The 8852-nt window shown below is 32.8% G+C and overlaps 1 long non-coding RNA gene across 1 annotated transcript; it reads left to right on the forward strand.

The window, feature by feature from the left end:
* The first annotated feature begins 2920 nt into the window (after positions 1-2920).
* On the forward strand, positions 2921-6117 carry LOC117682839 (uncharacterized). The gene is made up of 3 exons (XR_010713700.1): positions 2921-3070; positions 3212-3376; positions 5525-6117. It is a non-coding gene; the product is annotated as an uncharacterized lncRNA (long non-coding RNA).
* The last annotated feature ends 2735 nt before the right edge of the window (positions 6118-8852 follow it).

Genomic DNA, 8852 nt, shown 5'->3' on the forward strand with positions numbered 1-8852 from the left:
CTCTAGATATATCTTATCAACATTTAACAAAATATATTAATTATTCGGTCTTACATATTCGATGTTAGCTTTTCTAACATTTTTTGCTGTATCGCTACGGCACACCGAAATAATATTTACCAAAACTTTGTGGCTAAAGTGCAAAGCTTTTATATGTACAAGGTTAAATTTGTGTCTGAGTGAAAGATATAAGAAACAGTTCTTGACTGAGATGTGTTGGACTATACAACACAGAATGCAATGATCGACTGTCAATAGAACCATGCAAGGATGAGACAAATCTGTGTTTACAGATTACACGTTTGTCAATGGTAGACGCCGAACAAAACGAATTGTTCTAGATAACATCAAGCCAAGGGAAGTATTAGTCGAGGAGGTAAAACAGATATCAGAAAATGGTATGAAGATAAGGATAAAAATTTGACTGGTATATTTCCTCTTGCTCACCATTCAGCAAGAGGATTCCCCACTTTTGTAATCCGTGCAAATATAGATGATGATGATGATGATGATGATGATGATGATGATGATGGCTACGAGAAACCCCAAAATTCTGACTTCTGACAAGAACCATCTTCCTGAGAGATTGATTTGTTCGCATGTATAGAAAAACTGAACCTGAACGATCGTAAAAGTGATGGCAGTGATATTTTTACACATTTTTATGATCCTGTCCTGTTGGAATGTACTTGGAGTGTTTAGATGTCAGTCAAAGCTGTCCAACATTGTTTTTTTAAACTGAACATACTGCCTTTTTAAAAATTGCTTATTATTTTTTTAAAGTACAGAAAACTATTTTTGTTTTGCAAGACCTGGAAAAAGACCAAAAATACCAAAATTTAAATCATATGTATTGGCAAAACGGTAATTAGCTGACACTAACAACTTAACAGCATCCGTTTATGTGCATACCTCTTAAACTTACTAAGTATAGTTATGTCATTTAAGGAGAATATCGACATCTACTTTACCATCTAACCGCTTCGTTTCTATTATCTGCATATACCGTATGGAAAATTCAATCCGTAGAATACACCATATTGGAAAATATTAGAATGACACAACGTTCACTTTGAAATGCGACGGTCTAAAAAAAACCTGGAAATCTTCACCTTGGGGGTAAACAATACAAATCGTACTAAAACTACAAAAACAAAAGGCTAGATAATAGAAAACTTCATCGATTCGCTAAAAATATTTGTCAAATTCGATATTTAATAAAATTGACAATGCCGCCTAGATAGAAAAAAGATACTTTTTAGAACAGCTTGGACTATTACGTGGACTAGTAACATATATATAAAACACTTTTTTCACAATTCAAGGGTTTTCAAAATTTCCTCTGTCGCTTTTTAGCATATCAAACATTAAATTGTGGACCACCAAACGGTTTCACTGATAAGTGCCGCTTATTGTTTTAGACACGTTCCACAGATCAGATTAAAACTCATTACACATCCAGAATTGTGAGTGTAAGTTGTATGATGTGCATGTAACTGCACTTAATTTTACAAACAGGTAAAAAATATAAGCCTTTTGATGTGTTTTATGATAATTAGAAGATAGTTTTTAACAAAAAGAATATTTAAAAATGGTTCTCATAGCAATTTGGGTAGAGGAAGAAAAACAATGGCATGTTAATCTTGCTTTTGATCCCGACATGTTTTTTTTTAATAGAATGCATACTAAGTTGAGACCTAATAAGCTTTAGCAGATCGTAAAAAAAAAGATTTTTAATCAATTTTTAGTACCACTTTATCAATTACTAGTAAAACTGTCTGTAAAACTCGTCAATTATGTAATAGGGCTACAAATAACTTTAATATATACACATTGTTTTATGCTGTTCAACCTTGAAAACATTTTGGAAATATTTGATGCCTATGAATGTGTAATGCTATGAATTGAGACTAGAATTGCGGTGTTAATCCTTTATTGGCTGTGTTAATGGTGCAAGCTTTGAAAAGATATCGTTTTACAAAACGAAAGCATGTTAACCGTTCCATTTATGTTGTAAAAAAAAAACCCAGAGGTTTCTTTTTCTATAGACAGCCGTAATTTAATTACAAATGTTTATCACAGATATGTACATTTATAGATATGTTTCGTTTCCGTTCTTTTATGACATCAGTTTATTGTTTGAATATGCAATACTCTTCATTCTACTACAGTTATTGCCGAGATCAAAGAGATGCCGCGGACATTATTCTCCAATATACCACGAACGTCATCAGTAAATTATCAGATCAGAAATACCAATTTGTCTCGCACTGATCATGGAAGTACAACTGCAAACTGTAAAAAGTTATAAAACCATGTCAATTTCACGTGTTAGTTCCAGTAAAAACAATGTGTATTGCCTCAATTTTTTTATTTTTAAGAGATCAATGCGGCTGTTCCTAGGACCTCCCTAGCACTTTTTCACAGCGTGTTTTTACATAAAATATATTACGTGTAGTAGTAATAATCGTATTGAATTGCTCTTAAAATATTAGGAATGTGATTCAAAGATATTTAATAAATAAGTGAAGAGTATTAAAATCCTAAGAAAAAGTCTGCATGTGTCGTCTGCATGTGATTCCTTTGATCTATACACATGTAAACATTACTAACAAAACCGTTCGGGTTACACGGAACAGCCGTCAAAATGACCAAGATGACCAAGATCGTCTCTCTATAGGAGAAACGAACTGTAGAAATACTGGGCTGTTAGTAGAATAGAAATAAAGTTCTTGTTTTCGTGAATGTTGCAGGATAACCTCCTTGGTCTCGAAATGTTGTTTGAAATATTAAAGCCTTGGCTTTTATATTTCAAAACAACATTTCTTAACCTTGTAGGTTATTATGCAACATTCACGATAACTCGTACTTTATTTCTTAATTAAATTGGAGGCAATAAAGAATATCGTATCTTATCTTATTATTGACCTGGATGTGTCAAATAATTGTAATGTACTAGTACCTATATCCAAGGTAATTCAAAGAAGACACGATGGATCAGAGAATTTCTACAGAAACTGGTCAGATTATGAATTTGGATTTGGATCACCTGCATCCGAAGTCTGGTTAGGTATTGAACAACATGAAGTTGATTATTTCATAATTTTTAATATTTTTATAGCATTTTTAACATGTTGCTCAGGTTTGACTAATTTTAGAATCAGATAATATGAGGAACATCTAATAACGTCAGGTAATTTATCATTTCAAGGAAACAGGTACATCCATCGTCTGACCGCTGACGGTCACACTGTACTGAGGATTGAGTTGGAGGACCATGATGGAAACAAGCGGTATGCTGAATACAGCAGTTTTACCGTGGCTGACGTCACAGACAATTACAGGATCCAGGTGTCTGGATACACTGGAGATGCTGGTACGGAGAATTTTTATAAACATATAAAAGTTTTGAGGTCAGTTCATTTCTTTCTTTCTTGAGACGAACCTTTCGTGGGTTTCTTTAAAACTGTACAAACACAACGGTAACATATAATATATATACTTTAGAAACAAACAGGTACAAAACATTTTTTCTTCAAATACTATGGTTATAATAATATTCTTTGGCATTAATTTTCCTTGATTTAGTTATAGCCGTTGTTCTTATGATATGCAACTTGCAAAATTGTGGCCACTGACCCTATCAATAGAACATACCATTATGATTAGATATTGCACTTTAATAAACATTCGTCGTTCAACTCAACAACGAAATCTTGAAAATTAAGTTTTCTACGGACATTGATGAAACCACAATATTGCGATTAAAGTTTGTTAACAAAGTACATAATTATATTTTCAAAAATTGCTTTAGTGAATAGTGTGTGTACTACAAAACAATGTATGTATAACTTTTAAGACGCTAGATAGTCTTTAGGTTAAATACATGACAAATTATTTTTAAAAATGAAACTCGTACTTGCTTTTATATTCATAAATAAAAAACTCCTAGTTGAATTTTTATGCCTTCTTTGTAAACAAGAATATATCATCCCATAGTTATATTACTTACTTTTTTGTGAATCACATGTAACAGTTATAACTTTCTGTTTTAAAATAACCGATGATAAAGCAACACCGTTTCAGACGGCTCGGTGGTCGTACATGTTGTCATTTTAGACTTTATCAATCTCCATTTGAAGAAGAACTCTGTAAAAAAAAATATAGAAAAAAAATATTTAGATTTCTTCTTTACTATTGACAGCTGTGGCTAAATAAATCATTTCTAAAATTTCAAGGTAGATCTTATGGGTAATTTGTTGATTTACCAGCCTCCTTAGTAACGGAAATGTCAATGATGTGCTGCAATTGGAACGCGTAATGCTATACATTGTTGTATCAATATATTGCGCCCAAGTTAAAAAAATAGATAAAATCTCGCAATTTGGCCTGTTTCTTCTTCTTTGGTCTCACTACCTAAACGAAAAATACTAAATTGTTTTTTAGAACGCCATTAAAGATTTAGTACTGAATCCTTCTGTTATTCAACATCTTTTTTCTGTTTTTGTCGATTTTACATATCTTTTTAATAAATTAAGAATAACATTCTTTTAAAAAAATAAATACCAATTTTTAATTTGAAATATTTGAAATTTTTATTTACTAGATATTTGTACATGAAAATTTTTACAGCTAAAATACCATTGTTAGATATGCAAGGTAGATGTGTTTCAGGCTCTTTAAAGGGGCATGGTCACGATTTTCGTCAAATTTATTTTTCTGTTTTTATTATTTGCAATGCTTTAGGAATGCATTTCTAATGATCAAATGAAATTTGGGTGCCAGTCGTTGAGTTTGAAGAAAGATACAGGGCTTGCAATTCTTCGTCATGTAAACAAGGCTCGTGCCCTGATTTTGTTTACATAGGTTCAATATACCAGTAAAAATCTTTTTAAAGATGGTTTGTCTATCTTATTATTCATTTTAAGCATAAATAAACAGTTCCTAACGATTAACACATTCATTTTAGGTCTAAAACTGGAATTTTCACTTCAACATTCAAAATGTAAACAAACGCGTTGTTTACATAGCGAAGAATTGTAAGCTCTGTAACTCGCTTATAACTCATCATATGACACTCAAATTATGGTTGCCTATTAAAAATGCCTTACTGAAGCATTGTAAACATTTAAATCGAAAAAATAATTTTTGACCAAAATCGTGACCATGCCCCTTTAAATAGTATCACATTCAGCGTGTTTTCTCTCGTATCATAATTGAGTTTATTTCTTGCAACCGTCCACTTTTTTGACACGTTTTCAGCATATCTGATCTTATATCTACTTTTGTTAATCTCTAGTTTGTTTATTATTATTTTTTTCATTGTTTCTTCTTTTCCACCTGTATTAATCTTGAGTCGAGTTTTGAAAGCTTTTTTTAATAACTGTTCTTAAGCAAACCAATAACAATGAAAAAACATATTTTCGTAACTTAAAAATTATACAATGTACCTTATTAAAAATAAAAAATCTCTTCCAAGTTACTTAAATATTTCACAAAATTGTCAAATACATTATATTTACAGGTAATACTTTAGAGAAAACTTGTTATTATTGTAACAATGGCCAACCCTTTACCACCTATGACAGGGACAATGACAATTATAAAGGCAATTGCGCTGTATGGGCCAAAGGAGGCTGGTGGCACAATGGCTGTCAAAATAGCTGTCTGAATGGACTGTATCGTGATAGCGGGTATGCGCAGGGAGTTAACTGGGAAGACTGGAAGAATTTAAAATACTCCTTTAAATCGTCTCTCATGAAAGTCAGAAGATCGTTATAAAAAGCAAGCATAACTCACAGTTTTCGTCTCGTTTCAACTTTTTAGTTTGAATTTGTTCGTCTTGTTAGAATGGACACTAATTTTCAACGAGGTTTCACAGGCCCGTAAAACAAGCATATCATTCATTTGATTGTTAAAAACTCTACTCATTGATGCTACAAAAATGTCGACGATTCCCTATTTTGGGAATGTAGTACTTTTTTTTTTTTAATTTATGATGTGTATAACAGCTTTCAAGATAAATGATGTTTTCCTATTGTCAAGTATTTTATAAGTTTCATTTGTATATAAACATTTACTTGCTTGTAGTTATAACTGGGATATAATTTATTTGTATACTTGTCTTAGCACCTTTTGTATATTCGTTTAGTCTTATTATAAAAAATTCAGTGCATGGTAAGTGTCTTCTTTTTTTGTTGGCCAAATCAGATACTAAGTATTCTAAGTATACAACCGAATTAGCGTTAACAACTGTTGACAACTGTTTACTTCTTGCGCATTGTTTCAAGTTCAACATCTAAATTATCATATATTGAATTTGACATACCATAATTCCGTTCATCAAATTCAGTTTTCTTTGCTATATATTTCAGTGTTTATTTATATTTAACTGGATCGTCGGAAAGTATGGATGTAAAATTAAATTACTCAAAGTGCAGAGAAAAGAATTTTAAAGATTGCATACATTTAATGTTTCCTGGGATGGGGTAATCTAAATCGCTTACTTATAAATATTCGTTCAACCTACGGGTGCTATCTACCAAATTTTGCCAAATTTTGTGTACAGTTTTTGTGGATATGATAAAAATGTTCAAAAATTTCAGGGTTTTTTAAGGATTATATCCGATATCCTATGTCAGCTGTCCTTTCCAAAAAGTAATGAATTTAAAAAAGATACCTTTATTTTGATTCTCTTCAAACTTTTTGTTTGAATTAGTTTGACAGATCCCGATTAATGTTATGTTAATCGTTTAGCTGACTTGAACTGAAAAAACCACTGGGTCAATTTCAATCAAACTTGCCACAAAGCATCCTTGAATAAAGGGAATTAAAATTGTTAAGGGTGATGGGTCACGCCTTCTTACAAAGGAAGATAATTTATAGTTATAGAACAATGTTGGCATATATTAGAAATATCAAAAATATTTAGACCAAAGAGGTCGAAACTTGTATGAAAGCATCCCAAGGTAGTGTAAATTTATTTTAAGGCATAGCGTATCACATATGTTATGTGAAACATTTATTGGTTGATAAAGTTATCATGTGAATATCTTTGTGGGCCATGGTTGCAGAAACTGTTTCCTATACAAAAAGTACTGAAAAATTGATGTCTTCTGCAAAATTTTAAAGACCTATACGGGTGAATGCACTTTATAGGCGTCACAATTACAGTACCTTTGTGAAAGATTCAGAGAGGATAATGAAATGGTATTATTTTTTTTTCATTAACTTTTCGATATTCATGTTTGAGTCATTTTTCATGGGGGGTTTTTTTTCAATAAAAATCACTCCCAGCAGGGAAAATTATCACTGAAATTGTATCTTCTTAATACATTTGTATGACGTATTGCAATTATCGAACTATTGTAACAGATGTGCGCGCAAAGTAATACAGGGGTCCATAACACCAAATTCAAATTCTCATTATCCTGATTTCATGTATGATTATAGTGTGAATATTCACCAATAAATTTAGAATAAAATAGAAAGTCTATATTTCATATTTTTAGTGTACAAGGTATGTAATAAAGGCCCTGTAGCACCAGGTTGTGTTTTCATAGAGTTATCGCGGTGTTAAAAAAATACTGAAATGGCCGTAAGATCGCAGAGGAAATTCATGCTAATGTATAATTTTACATGAAATTTGTAAAAGGTAAAGATATCACGGCGTCCTGATGGCGACCGAATCTTCTGACAGATGTCTCCTTTAGACACTTGTAACAGTTACCTCGTCTATACGGAGTTTCTCTTGGCGATTGGACCTGCTCTCCAGCTGAACTGTACCTACATTACATTGTATTAGGTGCCAAGAATTGTTTTCCTGAGTTTAGTACGTGGTAAATGCGCTGACTGCGTGCACACGATGTTTTCCCTACTGCTCGAAATGCATTGACAACCTATAGGACTCCGTGAGGTCTCTGTGCACGCTCAGTCGTCTACAATTGCGTCCATGCTGCGATTATATGGTACTTGAGCGGGCCAGCGGATATCTTGTGGCGCTGTTTGAGTTCTTACCGCGTTGCTAAGCCGACCCAATTTCGTCTCTACCGCATGTGTGTTTATCAGAACGCAGAGGAACGGCGCTTACTTTGTGCATGTTCAAAGTGCACGTCGTCACGCGTGGCGTACTTGGTGATCCCACTGCGACAAACGAAGATGTCGCTTTGTTGTTGCAGCGCTGTAGGAACACCTCGGCGTTTTGTAATTTTCATGAACGCAACAAGATCACCTTGAGGACGCAGTGTGGCAACGCACTTTGAAAAAATTACGCACTTTGAAAATTTTTTTCAAATTGCGTCAAATTTGGGACCAAATCAACGCACTTTGAAAAAATTTTTCAAAGTGCGTTAAATTTTGGACCAAGTTAACCCACTTTGAAAATTTTTTTCAAAGTGCGTTAAGATGGTACATCAAAATTTTTTAGTATCGACACTCTTAACGCACTTTGAAAAAAATGTATAAATCGCAAATTCTGGAGTTGAATTTCTAATTTGTTGATAGTATGATGATTTGTTAACACTGGTGAATCTTTAATTTACCGTATTTGAGAACGGGGATGGGGTGGGGGTGGGGGTTATCCAAAGATACCGGTCAATCACCAGTGCATCATGCATTTACTTGATTACATGTACAGGAAGAAGGACCCCTACCCCTCATTTTTCCTTCCAAAACATATGATATTCAGCAACTAAAACGCTTTAAAGCGGAAAAAGAAATATGCTCTGTTGTAAATTAAGTACATGGAGTGATATTGAAAAAACGAGCTGGCCAAACAATAATTTCTCCATTGGTATGTTAAAGAATCTAATATACGAGTTTTAACATTCTGATTTTGTTTTCTTATCAAATAA

Source organism: Magallana gigas, chromosome 4, assembly GCF_963853765.1.
Source record: "Magallana gigas chromosome 4, xbMagGiga1.1, whole genome shotgun sequence".
NCBI lineage: Eukaryota > Metazoa > Mollusca > Bivalvia > Ostreida > Ostreidae > Magallana > Magallana gigas.